The sequence below is a fragment of the Peromyscus eremicus genome, chromosome 2 (genome assembly GCF_949786415.1).
Source record: "Peromyscus eremicus chromosome 2, PerEre_H2_v1, whole genome shotgun sequence".
Lineage (NCBI taxonomy): Eukaryota > Metazoa > Chordata > Mammalia > Rodentia > Cricetidae > Peromyscus > Peromyscus eremicus.
In genome coordinates, this window is record NC_081417.1 from 144017523 (window position 1) to 144033865 (window position 16343).

General features: G+C 49.0%; 1 protein-coding gene across 1 annotated transcript in view; it reads left to right on the forward strand.

The window, feature by feature from the left end:
- Nucleotides 1-11893: 11893 nt before the first annotated feature.
- The window catches only part of Wasf2 (WASP family member 2), a 66044-nt gene continuing 61594 nt past the window's right edge, over nucleotides 11894-16343 (forward strand). The window contains exon 1 of the mRNA XM_059255113.1: nucleotides 11894-12090. The gene's annotated coding sequence lies outside the window, so the exon portion shown is untranslated. The remainder of the gene's footprint in view (nucleotides 12091-16343) is intronic.

Consider the following 16343-nt stretch of genomic DNA (forward strand, 5'->3'; position numbering starts at 1 on the left):
ATCTGATGCCCTCTTCTGGATTCTGTAGGCACTGCAAGCACATGGTACACAGACATACATGCAGGCAAAACACCCATACACATAAAATAAATAAAATAAAATAAAAAGAGGTGGGGAGGAAGGGGTACACTGAGGAGACACCAAGCAGATGATAGGGTTCTAGTGGGGACTGCTTGGCTCTGGCAGATGAAATGGAGGGAAGAGCCAAAGGTGATGCCCCAGGTGGCTTCTGTACTGCCGAAAGAATCTAGTAATTGTTCTTCATAATAGTCCAGAGTGGGGACCCATACCCGCCACCTGCCCAGCTCACCCAGGAAGATACTTTATTCTCCAGACGTTCATTGTACATCCCCCAGCCATTTGTGCATGCATTCAGCCAACTTAATGGATCACTGAGTGGCTGCTGGCTGCTGGGCTGGGAGCTGGGGAGACATCATTAGCGGTGTGCACTGCTACAGCCTTGGGTATGGATTGCAAGTCTGGGTTTGCAGCCGACTTGCGGTGAGTCCTGGCTCGACCTTCAGCTTACTATGACTTAAGGCGAGTGATAGGACCTTTTATGTTCTTTGTTGTCATCTGTAGGATGGGGACATTAATGTCACCTACATGCCCGGAATGGAGTGAGTGCTCGGCGGCAGCGTTAGCTGTCATTGTCCCTCTCTTCTCGAGGAGACAGAGCCAATAACACAGTTTAACTATTTCATTACAACAGAGATAAATATCCTGACGGAGCCAGCAGGGACTGGAGGTAGGGCAGGCTTCCCAGAGTGACAGCCGGCTGATCTAGGCTGGACTGGGCTGCCAGGCAAGGCAGGAGAAAGTGCACAGGCCTGGTGGCTGGAGGGACAGAGCGGAGGTAGGCCCCGGGAGAACGGGCGATGGTAAGCTTTCTGTCACTTTGACTCTTTGAACCTCAAAGCAGTGCTGAGAAAGTAGGTCAGGGAGACACACTGCCCCCATTTCACAGAAAGGACACTAAGGCCCCGAGAGGACAGCGACTTAGCAGGCCTGTCTGTGAGGAAGTGGCCTGAGAAAAGGCCTTTGTCCCTGTGCCTGCTGGGATGAGAACAGCCCAGACTGCAGATGGTTACCAGCAGCTGTGGTGGCCAGAGCCACATTCCTTCCTTCCCCTGCTAGCAGGGCAAGCCCAGGCTTAAGCAGGGGCCTGGAATTTTCTTCTTGTCTTAAAACAAAACAAAACAAAACAAAAAACAAAGCAAAACCCACTTTAGTTAACATTAAGTCGTGTTGTGACTTCAAACAGATACACTCTGAACTGTCCTTCCTGGCCCTAGATCCCTCCGAGTCCCCAGGATAAGCCTCCCAGCAGCGAGTTTCTGGGAAAGACAAGGAAGTCTGGAGTTGGAGTCCAGACTTTGTGGTGAGTCTTGGCTCAGCCCCTCCGACTTGCTGTGTGACCTCATGCAGGTCATCAGCCCTCTCTGGGTCCACCAGAGTGAAGGGAGGGAGGGCGGGATGATACAAGTGGGGTGGGGAGCCCAGCAACAGGCTCCAGCCAGCTGCAAGCATCTTTGCTGCTCTCCAAGTTGGAGGTATTTGGGCCTGGGGCGGGGAGGTGGGGGGGAGAAGGGAGGGTGTTGGTTGGTTGGGGGAGTTAGTGGGGGTTGGTGGTGGTGGTGGTGTCTGGAAGCTGGAGACAGGCAGCCTTTCATCTTAGGCTGGCCCAGGGTCGGGGCAGGTTGGCAGGCTCCACATCCCGAGATCACGTTTCAGGCTAGAAGGGGCCTTCCTGTGACCTCAGCCGGCCAGCCTCGTCTCTGCCTTCCTCCTCCATCCACACCAGAGGGAAGCAAGCAGCATCCCACCCAAGGTCACTGGCCAGCAAGTGGCTGTCCTTCGGCCTGCCCTTCCCTCCCCTCCTGCTCGAGCCAGCCCCCACCCCCGCAGCTCCCCCTGCAAAGCCCTGGTCTCCTGGGCCATTAGGAATCTGCCAGGCGAGGCGTGGTCTTTTTCCTCCCTCTTGCTTCTTGGCTTGTTTTCCCAGCTCTCCAAAAGCTGCCTCCTTCAAAAGCCTCCGGGTACATGTACAGGAACATTTTTCTTTAAAAAAAGAGGAGGGGCTGGGGGACCTGAGAGAGAGAGAGAGAGAGAGAGAGAGAGAGAGAGAGAGAGAGAGAAGCAGCTATGGTTTGGGTAGAAAAGCAACCAGCTCCTTAATCCTTGCCTGCAACCTCTGCCTCCCCAGCCAGCCTGTTTGGCTCTAGGCCCTGGAAAGAAGCCTGTACTCCAGCAAGAGGCCTAGACCTGTCCCCCGCCCGCCCACATCCTCACCACCTCTTTTTCTTTCTGGGTTTGGTGTGTCTTTCAGAACCTGGAGACAAGCTGCAGGGCTCAGCAGGGCTGAGAAAATGTGGGAGCTGCAGAGGGGGCCGGTGGGGGACCCCACTGCCTTGCCCACTGGGCCGTTTTCTCCAGACCAGAGGTTACAGGATCTGGATCGTTCAGCCTTCTTTACTTCCTGCTGGCTCTCCTTTTCTAGAATCCCTGGTCTCCAGTGCAAGCTCCCCAGGGCCATCACCCATGTCTTCGATATTGCCGCCTTCTTCTTCTTCTTCTTCTTCTTCTTCTTCTTCTTCTTCTTCTTCTTCTTCTTCTTCTTCCTCTTCCTCTTCCTCTCCTCCTCCTCCTCCTCCTCCTCCTTCTTCTTCATAACAGCCATTTATTTTCACATTCTAAGTCTTTGTTCGTTGGAACCCTCCACAGTAGTGGCAGCCAATGTCCCACCCTTTGCTCTGGCTGAAGAATCTTTAATTATGTGTAGTTCCCATGCCTGCTTCAGAGCTATGTTGCTGGAAGTGTGTCTTGAATGAATGAATGCAAACCATAAATAGATCCCCCCAAATATTCAGAGAAATCTTGTGGAGGGCCATTTGGCAATGCCACATCCCTGTTAAAGGCCTTTCATGCCAGTGAGTGAGGTCATGCATGCATGTAATCCCAGCATTCGGGAAGCCAAGGTGGGATTATCCAGAGTTCAAGGTCAGCCTGCACTACATAGCAAGTACCAGGCCAGCCAGGGCTACACTAGTAATAGAAATAGAATAGAATAGAAATTCATCTACAACTCTTTTCTCAAAAAAAAAAAAAACAAGCCGGGCGGTGGTGGCGCACGCCTTTAATCCCAGCACTCGGGAGGCAGAGCCAGGCGGATCTCCGTGAGTTCAAGGCCAGCCTGGGCTACCAAGTGAGTTCCAGGAAAGGCGCAAAGCTACACAGGGAAACCCTGTCTCAAAAACAAAAAAAAACAAAACAAAAAAAAAAACAAACAAAAAACAAAAAAAAAACAACAAAACACAACAACAAATAATAAATAAATAAATAAAAAATCAGGCAAGCAATATGGCTCAATGGGTAAGGCTGCTTGCTGCCAAGCCTGATGATCTGAGTTCAATTCCCACATGATGAAAGGTTGCTGGCCACTCCCATTTATGATAAATACATGTGAAACAAAATAAAAACAAAGAGAAACCTTCCACACCTGCTCAGTACCTTCATCTCCACCTCTCTCTAGTCACCAGCCCCTGTGGAGGCTTTTTTAACCCAGGAAGCCATCTTTCCTCTGGCCTCTAGACCTTTGCCTAGGAAATTCTCTTTAGCTTGTTTTCTGTTCTCCTGTCATCCAAGGTGTGCATCAAGGCAAGGGCATTCCTCTTTCCTTTCTCTCTTCTTTCCTCCTTATCCCCCACCCCCACCCCTGGTTTGTGTGTATGTGCACATATCGGGGACTCAGGTGTGCTAGACAAACTCTCCCACTGAGTGGCATCCCCACCCTTTTCACTTCTTGTTTTGAGATAAAGCTTCATTACATTGTCTAGTTCGGCTGGGAACGTCACTCTCTAGCTTGGCCTTGAATTCGCAATCCTCTGGCCTCAGCCCTAGCTGCTGGCCTTGAACCAGCTGGGATTCAAGGCCTTCTTCACTATGTTGCCCGTTTATATATGTTGTGTGTGCGGAGGGGGCATGCTTGGAGATTGGAAGACAGCCTGCAGGAGTCAGTTCTCTCCTTCCACCATGCGGACCCCGGGGATCAAACTCAGCTCCTCAGATTTGCCAGCAGGCACCTCTAACCACTGAGTCATCTCATTTTACCTAAGATACAGGTTTCAGGTAGCCCAGGCTCATCTCAAACTTGCTATGTAATGGAGGAGGGGGATGACCTTGAACTCCTGATCTTCCTGCCCCTGCACCCCAAGTATAGGAATGACAGGTAGGACTTACTGAGCCCATCTGGCTTCATGTCACTCCACCCCAAGTATAGGAATGACAGGTAGGACTTACTGAGCCCATCTGGCTTCATGTCACTCATTTATTTATTTATTTATTTATTTATTTATTTATTTATTTATTTATTTATTCGGAGCTGAGGACCAAACCCAGGGCCTTGTGCTTGCTAGGCAAGCACTCTACCACTGAGCTAAATCCCCAACCCCATCATGTCACTCTTTATGTATGGCTTCTTTCTCATTAAGGGGCACTCTGAGACAGAAGCTGGGGAGATTGATTGGGAGTCACTGGTGCCCTGCATAAGCCCCGACAGGAGCAGACGGCAATCTATACTTATTAAATTAATAGACTGGCAAAGGAGGTCAAGTTCAGGCAGGATTTGGGCTTTTTTTGGAGGGGATGGGTGCTGGGGAGTGAACTCAGGCCTTGCTAGGGCTAAGGGCTTTGTGTACGTGATAGCGGCTAGCAGCGCTGGGATACACCTCAGCCGCATGCGCATGTGTGGTTTGGAAGGCAAGAGGAAAAAGCATGGCATGTTTCCACCAAGGGAACAGAGTCAGGACAGACAGACACAAATCCTCCTCATCCTCATCAGGGCACTGGGCGGTGCAAGGCACACATGGGCACAGTGTTTACTGCTGCCACTGTTATCTCTGTCCTGAGCCTTTCGGTCATGGTCACGTCAGACATTTTTTTATCGGCCTTCTCACTTAGTTCTTACCACAGCCCACGGAGCCAGAGATTGGTTGTTGTCCCTTTTTCTAAAGAAATGAGGTAAGCTGGGCAGTGGTGGCGCACACGTGTTTAATCCCAGCACTCGGGAGGCAGAGCCAGGCCGATCTCTGTGAGTTCGAGGCCAGCCTGGACTACAGAGTGAGTTCCAGAACAGGCTCCAAAGCTACAGAGAAACCCTGTCTCGAAAAACCAAAAAAAAAAAAAAAAAAAAAAAAAAAAAAAAGAAAAGAAAAAAGAAAGAAAGAAAAAGAAAAGAAAAGAAATGAGGTAGAAGCAGGCTCAACAGTTTGCTGGGGTCACTTGCTGGGTAAGTGGCAGGAAGGGGATTTGAACCCAGGTCCCTCTAACCCTGCCGCCCACCCATGTTCCCTGACTGGAGCCTGCAGGAGGAGGAAGAGAAGAAGGTGGCAGAGTAGCATGGTGGGAAGGCAGGGAGGCTCCACTGAGCTGGGCCTCAGAAGCAGAGCAGCAGGCAGTTTCTTTCTAGAGCTTTCATTTCTGCCAGTCTCTTCCAAGCAGGTGAAAAACCCTACAGAGGGCCCTTCTCTCCTTCCCTCCTTCCCCCCTTCCCACCCCCTCCCAGCTGCCTCTTCCCCCACGCTGGGAGGGGGGAGGTCAGGTGTGCCGCTGGGGATGCAGGGGGGAGTGAGGAGGTAGGGGAACATCATTCCAGCTCCTTCCCCTCTAGCACCCCGCTTCCTCTTCAAAGGCGCTCGGGGAGGAGAGAGCCTTCCAGGTGGAAGGAATGGCAGGCGAGAAGGCTGCGGATTAAGGATGTGGAGGCGGGGAAAGCCTGTGAGCCAGGCTGGGACCGAGGTTTGGGGCCCTCTGGGATTGCTCAGTGAAGAAGAACTTGTTTGGAGAGAGAGGGGGAGAGAGAGGGGAGGAGAGAGAGAGAGAGAGAGAGAGAGAGAGAGAGAGAGAGAGAGAGAGAGAGAGAGAGAGAGCTGAGGATGCCAGAGGAAGGGGAGTGGCGGGGACTTTGTGGGCTCTGAGGACAGTGCTCTCCACCCACTCCCCCCCAGATGGGGGTGGGGATGCAGGCTGCCCAGAGGTGATTGGTTTTGATCCTTCTGTTTCATACCTGGCTCTGCTGGTTCTGTACCAGACACTGGCTTGCAGCTCTGCAGACGTTCTCACATTTTCTCTCCCTCTCTACAAGATCCATATGAGTCGCTCCATTTTATAGACAAGAAAACTGAGGCTCTACTAGATTATACACCTTGACCAAAATCAGAAATCATGTTTGGGTTTTCTGGCTGGTTAGTTTTGCGGTTATGTTTTTTTGAGACAGAATCTTAACTCTGGAGTCCAAACTGGCCTCAAACCCTCCATCCTCTTCCCTCGGCCTCTGGGTGCTGGGATTCTAGGTGTCCCACACCTAGCTCCAGACTGTGGAAGAGGCATAGCTAGGAATTGATCACTGGTCTGTTTCTACAGGTGGCAATTTTGCTTGTCAGCCTGATGGGCTGTTTTCCCAGAGGGTTCCTGTCCCCATAGCAACAGTGACAGGAACTCCCCGGTGGACTGCACTTTAGAGTTTGTGCAGGCCTTATTGTGTGTGTGCCTTGAAGCTTTATCATCCCTATTTCAGAGATAAGGAAACTGAGGCCCAGAGGATGGGTGTGACCCGGCTAAGATTACAGAGCCATTAAACTGCAAAGCTGGCGTGCAAATGGAGTGTGCTTGGAGTTCTTTTGCCTCCCCTGTGCAGGAAGAAGGTCTGTTTCATGTTCTTCTCAGGGAATGGTCAGTTGACTTAGTTGTTCTTTTTGAGACAGGGTCTCATTAGGCCCCCTAGGGAATGCCACCACTCCCAGCCAGTTTGACTTTTTAGAGCTCAACCAGAGACATAGGGCGTGGCCTTTGCAACCTCGGCGATCTGCTCCAGGTACTGGATACTTTCAACATTCTGGCGATACCTTTGATTCCTTGGGTAGAGGAGGGAAGGCTTGGCTAGCCCAGGCTGTGTTCAGTTCTAGCTAGTGCTTCCTGACAGGATGTCCTGGGGCCAGGCACGTAGCTACCCTGTTCTTTCTTGACCTCATGGATAACCTGAGGATAACAGAAACAGGCCCATAGGCTTGTTGTAAGGACTGAGTTAATACATACATGTACAGCATGCACACGTGTCCAGCATACAGTACTACATGTACAGCATGCACACGTGTCCAGCATACAGTACATGCTCATTAAATGTTGGTGATTATTAATATTTTTAATATGTGTAGCATTATCTTCTCAGAAAAGCAGGCTCTCCAGCTACATCACCTACACAGGAAATACTAAGGTTCTTATTGGCTAACCTGTCAGCAAAGCCCTAAACCTTAATTTCTAGTGCAGGTAGAAACTGATGACATCAGCAGCATGTCAACAATACTTTTTACTTGTGTTTGAGGCAGGGTCTCACTATGTAGTCCGGACTGTCCTAGAACTCTCTATGTAGACCAGGCAGGACTCAGACTCACAGACACCAGACTGCCTGCCACTGACAGACATCAGACTGCCTGCCTCCTAAGTTCTGGGATCAAAGACCGGCCACACCAGGCTCAATATGTTGTTTGGAAACAAAGTCTTGCCCAGGTTGTCCTTGAACTCATTATGTAGCCCAGGTGATACTCCTGTCTCAGCCTCCTGAGTACAGGGGTTACAATCATGAACCACCACACTGGGCTTAATAACCATAATCATTGTTAGATCTATTATTACCCTCCAATAACTGCTGATGTATGCGGATCACTGTGCTAAATGCTTCCCATCTACTGTCTCATTCACATGTGTGTTTTGTTTTTGAGACAGGATCCCGTGTAGTCTAGGGTGGTGTCAAACTTGCTATGTAGCTGAGGGCGACCTTAAATTTCTAATCCTTTTACCTTCGCCTCCTGAGTGTTTGGATCACAGAGGTGCCACCACGTCTACTTATTTATTTATTTATTTTAGACACCGTCTCATAGTGTAGCCCAGGCTGGCCTCCAACTACTGATCTTCTTCCTGTTTCAGCCTCCTGAGTACTGCAATTTCAAACCCACCTCAATCTCATTCAATCTTTACAGCTCTGGGAAACAGAAGTAATAGTAATTATTTCGTACTCAATTTTTTTGATACAATTTAAAACAATTTACTCAATTGATTTTTTGAGACAGAGTCTTACTATGTAGCCTGGCTGGCTGGCAACTCACTATGTAGACTAGGCTCAAACTCAGAGAAATCCACCTGACTCTCCCTGCGCACAAGGCCAAAAGCAATTATAACCCTTACCTTCTGTTTATTTGGTCTCCATGTGTAGGCCAAACTAGATTCAAACTTGCTATCTCCGTGAGTTTGAGGCTAGCCTGGTCTACAGAGCAAGTTCCAGGGCAGCCAGTACTATACAGGGAAACCCTGTCTCAAACAAACAAACAAACAAACAAAAAAACCATCATCCCCTAATTTATGACCTTCTATCATATCATCTTAAGTCCTCCAATAAACAAAGTACAGCAAGATTTGTGCCTGCAAGGTCCCTCAATCCCAGGTAAGGTGGTACGGTTAAGGTTCAAACCCAAGAGAGTGTACCTTGAAGACTGTGTTCTTTCAAAGCAGTGCAGAGATCCTCAGGGAACAGCTCCACTTTCAAAGGCAGATTCCCTCCCCTGTAATATCCTTATTCATTTGGCAATAACGGGATCTGAAGGTCCTGTGTGCTCTGCCCCACCTCCCCCTGCCAGTCTCCTCATCGGCTTCGCTCCTTCTGGGCCCATCTTTTGACGTGCACCACTTTTTTTCCAACTTCCAGCTCATTTATGGGCAGACACTCTCCCGCACTGCTCATCAGTTCACCCTGATACCACCTGCTCAGAATGCTTCCCCTGGCCCACACTCATTCTGGTGAACACATTGCTCTTTGCCTTCTTGTTCCTTTTCTTTTCTTTTTCTTTTTTTTTTTTTTTTTGGTTTTTCAAGACAGGGTTTCTCTGTGTAGCTTTGCGCCTTTCTTGGAACTCACTTTGTAGACCAGGCTGGTCTTGAACTCACAGAGATCCGCCTGGCTCTGGCTCTGGCTCTGGCTCTGGCTCCCGAGTGCTGGGATTAAAGGCATGCGCCACCACCGCCCCGGCTTCACATGGAATTTTGAAGTGCCTGCTGGTTAATTGAACTTTAACTCTAAGCTCCGTGAGGGTCCCAGGCTGTTTTGCTCACCCTTGCAGCTGTCCATTCCCAGGGTGCTCTACATATTGTAGGTGCTTAGCATTTTTAAAAGAATATTTATTTATTGAGTGTATGTGTGTATGCGTGTGAACATGTGTAAGGGCATGGACATACCAAGGCCTGTGTGTGAAATTCAAAGGACGCCTTGGTTCTCTCCTTCCACCAAGTGGGTTCTGGAGATTGAACTGAGGTCATCAGGCTCGGCAACAAGCATTTTTACCTGCTGAACCATTTCAGTAGTTTCTCTTGAATGGATCAATCTACTAGTGAATAAACAACTACTGGGAGCTTTGTGTACTCACTGAGTCTACCATTAATCCACTCAACTCTCACAATTGCTCCGTTGTCTACATCAAAACATTTTTCTTTTAGGTTTAATTATTTTATGTGTGCATTAAACGTATGCACGTGTACCGTGTATATGCAGTGCCATCAGGGTCAGGAGAGGGTGTCAGATCCCTTGCAACTGGAGTTCTGGGTGGTTGTGAGCCACTTTGTGGGTGCTGGAAACTGAACCTGGATCCTCTGGAAGAGCAGCAAGTGCTCTTACACTGAGCCATCTCTCCAGTCCCTGTTGTCCACGTGTCAGAGAACGGGTCCGTGAGGCACAGGCAGACTGAGAGTGGTGGAGTTATGCTTCTGTCTTTGGTCAGCCTCAGCCCAAGGCCTCTGTCATGTACACAGCTGCCTCCCTCACTCTCCAGTCACGCCAGGATTTCAACAGTCACATGTCAGGTTGAGTGTCTCAATCCGAGCCCGGGAGACACTAATCCAGCGATCTCTGGGGCCCTGTCTGCACTGCTTACTTGGCAGTGTTGGCCTTTCTGAAGTCTTAAGCTTCAGGGAGGGAAGAGGACTTGGAAATACACTCAAAGCAGTCCTTGACGGCCAGAGCTCTACTTGAAAGAGCAGACAGACCTGACGGAAGACCTGGAAATGTCAGGTGTGGTGGCAAATGCCTTTAATTCCGGTACTGGGGAGGCAGAAGCAGGGGGATCTCTGTAAATTCAGGCCAGCCTGGCTCATAGTGTTCCAGGACAGCCAAGGGCTCCATAATAGAGAGATTCTGCTCTAAATACATACATACATACATACATACATACATACATACATACATACATACAATAAAAATAAAAACCTGGCATTTGGTCGCCTCACTGACGGCCCCCAGTGGCAACCTCATCTGGCTTCTGTTTAAGTTGTTCACCTACTTGTCATCTCTTCTCTCTTGACCCCTAGAATGCTAGGAAGATGTTGACCACATCCCTGGGGCACACTTCCACAAGAATATTGGTCTAGCTGGTGGATGGCAGGGCCCACGTTTACGTTGACAGGAGTGAAAGGAACATTGTCCTGGCACCTTTCGGGCTACCCTGGCCTCCTAAGGGGGTGGGTGGGGGAGGAAAGCCTTTTTCAGGTGACAAGATGTCTAAGAGTAAGAAAACAGGGATAGATGCTAAGGGATGGAGGTTTGAGTCCTGGGGTCATTTCCAATTACCCGGGTGACTGTGGGCAAAACTTATTTCATGAATTCAGGGTGGGGTGTGTGTGTGTGTGTGTGTGTGTGTGTGTGTGTGTGTGTGTTTGCATGTTGTGTGTGAGGGTGTATATGCGCAGGCCAGAGAATCACCTCAGGGGCTTTTCTGGCAACTTGCATCTTGGTTTTTGCGACCTGGTTCTCTTATTGGCCTAGATTGGACAAGCAGGCTAGGCTGCGTGGGCCTGTGAGCTCTAGAGGTCTGCCTGTCTCTGCCTCCCCAGAGATGGCACTACAGGTCTGCCTCATCGGGTCTGTTCGACTTCTTGTTTTGAATCTGAGTTCTAGAACGCAGGTCCTCTTGCTTTCAAGGCGGCGCTTTACTAACAGCTGCGTCTCCCCACAACTCTCGTTTTCAAAAGTTCAGTTCACTGCAAAGAGCGCAGGGGACATGACAGTAACAGAGCAGCCACCTGCCTAAGATTCACTCTTCCGTAAGAGGCCTATACCTGTTACACAGACTTGTTCTAGAATACTAAATGGGCTAAACTGGATTTGTCACACTGTCATCCAGCTGCAGCATTTTATATTCAAGAAGCCACTGGGCGTGCATCCTCGTATCTCCCACCTTCATGGACTGGAAGCAGCTCTGCCTGGGCCTGCTGCCCCTACTTTGTAGAACAAAGTGAGAATTAGGCAGGAGTTGTCTGAAGTTGCAGAGTGAAGAGGCAGTGGCCTCTCAGAACTAACTCCCAATTCCAGTACCTAAGCTTAGCCAGGACACCTAGGCTTTGGAGCGAGCTGAAGCCTATGACTCACACTCTCCACCCAACTTTCGGTCCCGCCTGGGACAAGGCGTGAAGGGACATAACTATTTGCAACTCGAGGGGTGTCCTCAGAAAGTTCATGGGCTCGGCCCGTTCCTTCCACTCAAAACACTGGATTTCCGGACTCTAATAAAAAGAATTCATCTTTCAACCCACGTTTGACGAGGTCTTGCACTTTCTTAGCTGATATTTTTCCGCTCGAACTTGGGCGTCGATTTACCTTTCTTTCCACCTCCACCTCACTTGGTTTGCCCTGGCCTCTGTTTACTCCGATTGCGGAAGTCGCTCGGGTGGAGTTCCCGGGACACTACCTTTGAATACGTCTTTTGCGTACTTATTTAATTGGCATTGGATTCAGACCAATGGGGGAGATGGAAGCCCAGGGCGGGCGGGGCGGAGAGCCAATCAGAACGGTTGGCGGGGTGTGGCTGCGTCCCGGGGCGGGGAAATCACGTAATGGCGGACTCGGGCCGGTGGAGTGCGGCTAGGGGCGTAGCGCGCTGAGGGGGGCTCCGGCAGTGTGGCAGCCCGCGAAGCGGTGGGCCGGGGCGCACTCCGTGGGGACACGGGCCGGCCGGCCAGCCCTTCATGTCGCTGAGGGCGACTGCGCGAGGTCAGGTGAGCAACAAGTCCCTCCCGGGCGCGTCCGGCTGCGGGGCGCGAGCGGTGGCCGGGCGGCCCCTGCGGGGTCCGGGGGGATCCGGTGCCCGCTCTGGCCGCCGCTGCAGCGGTTCGCGTGCTGTCAGCGCCGTGGCCACACCCCAGGGGTGGTGGTGACCCAGAGGGCCCTTCGGAGGCTTGGAAGGGCCCGGCGAAAGTGTGCCGACCTGTGGCCCTGCCACCAGCCCACCGTGTGCTCTTGAGCAAGTCACTTCCGTCTTTGGGCCTCAGTTTACCATTTGTAAAAAGACTTCGCCAGAAGTATGTGGATTGGGTCTCAGCGGTTTCCCGAGCTCTTGGACAAGTTCTTCTCCAGGCTGAGCCTCAGTTTCCTTATTTGGACCATGAAGGAATTGACGTCCTCTTTGAGGTCCCGGGCTTGCTGCTAAGCTGGGGAGTGGGTAGGGCACTGTGTGTAAGTGTGCGCGCACGTGTGCACAGAACACACGTAGAGAAAGGAGAGTTGGCTTACGGGACCACTTGGACCAAAGCGTGGGTGCCACCGGATCGTGACGGGGTAGGGCCAGGTTCCTTTGGTCCTGTGAGATGAGGACCATAGATTGAGAGCCTTTGGGGCTACTATTGGCATTTAAGCCAGTACTGAAGAGGGAGAAAGACAAGAAGAACGTTTATGGTCGTCCCACTATGTGCCACACCTTAGGGATAAATTCTTGTTTAGTTTTTCCAGCTGACCTTGCAAGTTTTCAGGTGAGGAAGCCAAGTTTCAGAGAAGTTAAGTAACTTGCTCAAGGCCACACAGTACTGTGAGGCGCTTACCAACGTGAGGGTGTTTCCTCTGGGAAGCACCAGGGCAGGGGTAAGTCATTGCCCGCTCAAAAGGGAAGTTTGCTTTGTCAGAAATGGAGGGGTGTAGTCCAGAGATTTGATTTCGCTTCTGGTGTGGGGACAGGCGAGGTGTTGAGCTCAGGGTTATTCATTACAAGTCCATCCTCTTTTCTCACTCTGTGACTTTCTAAGAGTGACTTAGAAAAGTCACTTCCAAGCATGTCAGGACAGCAGAGAATTCAGTTTGCATCCTGCAGAAGAAAGTTCACCGGCTTCTGGTGTGTTGACACCAAAGTTCTGGTTCAGGGTGGGACGATCCCAGTGTCTGTCTCTCTTTAAGAAGACTACGTTTTATTGGGAGGGAGGAATCTCGGAAATTTCGTTCGTTTACATTTCTTTGGGTTCCTTATGGTCAAAGTTTCTGTAGCCTACCTGTGTTGTAAGTGTACCGTTTCTTCCTTTGTGCCTCCCTTACCTTTCAGGTGAGTGAAGGCAGTGGACTTTGGGTAGGAGGAGGTAGTCGGGTATCGTAGTTCTTAACCTTTAGAAACCTCAAGAGCTTTGGGTTAATCAAAATAGTAGGCCCAGCTGTGGGTATTGTTCTCCGTCAGTGGCAGGGAGGAAGATCGGAAGAGGAAGTTGCTGAGAAAGAGGGCGTTTCTTAGCTGTGGAGCCAATATGTATTTTCTTTGTTTGAAATTCTAAAAGCAGAAAAGCATCAGCTAAAGGAGGAAGGAAGGAAGGAACTTCTAAACTCTTGCTTCCTGTCAGGGAGCTTTGAGGACAGTCCCGGCCGTGTGGGAGGCACTGTTTGCCCAGGAAAAGGCAATTGAGTTGGCTGGACTTCGAGAATGAGCTTGTAGATTCTAGAATCTAGAATGAAATAACTTTAAGTCTTAAATCCTCTCAGATAAATGTTTAAAGAACATTTTAGTGAGTTATCACTGTTGATTCATTGTTCCCGCCATAATTTTCAGTCTGGCCAAATTTTAGCTGTGATTTAACTCTGAGTTTTAACATAATCTGACTTTGCTATGAAGAGGATGCAGAGCCATCGTCACTTGAAAAATACGATGTGTTTGGACATTGATTTATATCTTACTGTTTTCTTTTTAATGTTGTTATTTATTTTCTGTTGAGTCTGGTCTTCCTATGTAACACAGACTTACCTTGAACTCAGTATCTTCCTGCGTCAGACTCTGGAATGTTGGGGTTACAGACATTGGCCATTACCATGTCCTGCTTGTTTTTGTTTTTGTTTTTTTTTCAGAGACAGGGTTTCTCTGTGTAGCCATGGCTGTTCTTAAACTCCCTCTGTAGACCAGGCTGGTCTTGAACTCACGGAGATATGCCTGCCTCTGCTTCCTGAGTGCTGGGACATCACTGCCCAGCTTCCCACTTGGTTTTTGACAGTTAAGGTTTTTTTTTTTAAATTATTATTATTATTTTTAATGGCTGTGAATCACCATGTGGGTGTTAGTAACTTGGGTCCTCTGCAAGAGCAACAAGTGCTCTTAACTGCTGAGCCATCTCTTCAGCCCCTTAAGCCTTTTCTTTTTTGTTTTTTTTAAAAATAAATTATCTGTGTGTGGGTATGTGTAACTCCAGTTCCAAAGGCTCTGATTCCCTCTTCTGACCTCAGGTAGCAGGCATACACATGGTGCACATGCATACTTGTAAGCAAAACACTCATACAGTGAACACTGTATAACGGAGTTGATTTCAGAGTCCGAAAAATAGTGTTATGTGGAGAACTACTTCTTTCCTTTTCTGTGATATAAAACTTTCACTTTAGTTAAAATACAGCTGATGTGCATTTATGTAGGTACCGGAACAGATCTTTTAGTATCCTCCCTACTTGTTTTTAGATGCTAAAGGACCCCTCCACCTTTTCTTTATTCGTGGTCCTGATAGTGGGGACTCCACTGTGTCTGCTAAGCGGGTGCCCTTTATAGCTGAGTCACATCACCAGCCTCTCTGCCCCCCTTTTATAAACAATACTCCATAGGTTCTTTGCTCTCTTTGTTTTCTATAGCTATTGAGAGAAATGGTACCGTTTTCTGTACACTGGAGAGAAAGATCTGTGCCTGCGGGATTTTAGAGCTGATTTTTTTCCTGCAGGGTGGTGCTTAGTGTAATATGGGATAATCACTGGTAGATGGAATTTGGGTCAGATTTTCCTTTTTTCTTTTCTTTTTTTCCCTGGTGCTTTGAGACAAGGTCTTTTTTCCATAGGCTTGTCTGGATCTAGCTGTGTAGCTGAGGATGACCTTGAACTCTTGATCCCGATATCTCCACCTCCCAAGTGCTGGGTCTGGAGGCTTGTGCCACTATACCTAGTTTTGTGGTGCTGGGAATTGAACTAGGACTTTAGTGCATGCTAAGCAAGCCTCTTCCAGTTAAGCTACATCCTCAGTTATACTATATGTACCCTTAGCTTTTCTGAGCTACCTCTACTATAGAATGAAGTTCATTGTTTGACAATGAAGGGTTTCTTCTCTTTATAAGAACCCTCATGACAACATAGATTTTAAGAATTTTGTTCTTCAGAAGACTATGGAACCACTGTTTGAAGGCTTCAGTTCATTCTATTTGAATGGCTCCATAGTGTCTGATAATAGCACTTTCACTGGGTGTAGAGGGTGTGAAATGGTGAATTGGACCAGGGAATAGGAGTGATCCTGGTCTAGGTCATCCTTTCGTAATTGCTGACACTATTGAAAATAACTGCAGAAACAGTGAGCTAGCCTGCTACATTCTAACATCTGCTTGTGATTCTGAGTACATTCTATGCGTCAGTCAGGAGTGGTGGCAAACACTTCTAATCCAGCACTCTGAAAGCAGAGGCAGGTGGATCTCTGTGAGTTGGAGGCCAGCCTGGTCTACAGAGTGAGTTCCAGGACAGGCTCCACAGCTACACAGAGAAAACCTGAAACAAAAACAACAACAACAAAAATCTTCACAAACCTGACACCAGAATCCAATCCCTGGATTCCAGAGTGGAAGGAGAGAACTGACTTCCAAAGCAGTCCTCTGACCTGACCTCCACACACCTTCTGTGGCGCGCGCGCGCGCGCACACACACACACACACACACACACACACACACACAAAGATATACTGAGTGGTGGGATTAAAGGCATGCTCTTCCATGCCTGGCCAACCAAAAGTTATGTTTATTTCTTGAGTATTAGTCTTACTCAAGTTGAGTGCGGTGACAACTGATAATTTGGAAATAGGTAGAAATGCATAATTTTTGGGGATTTGGATAAGGAAGGCAGACTCCTGGGCACTAGTGATGCCAAAAGAAGACATGGAAAGTTGTAGTTTGAGGGGCCGGAGAGATGGCTCAGAGGTTAAGAGCATGTACTGTTCTTGCAGAGGAACTGAGTTCAACTCCCAGTACCCACATTAGGTGGCTCACA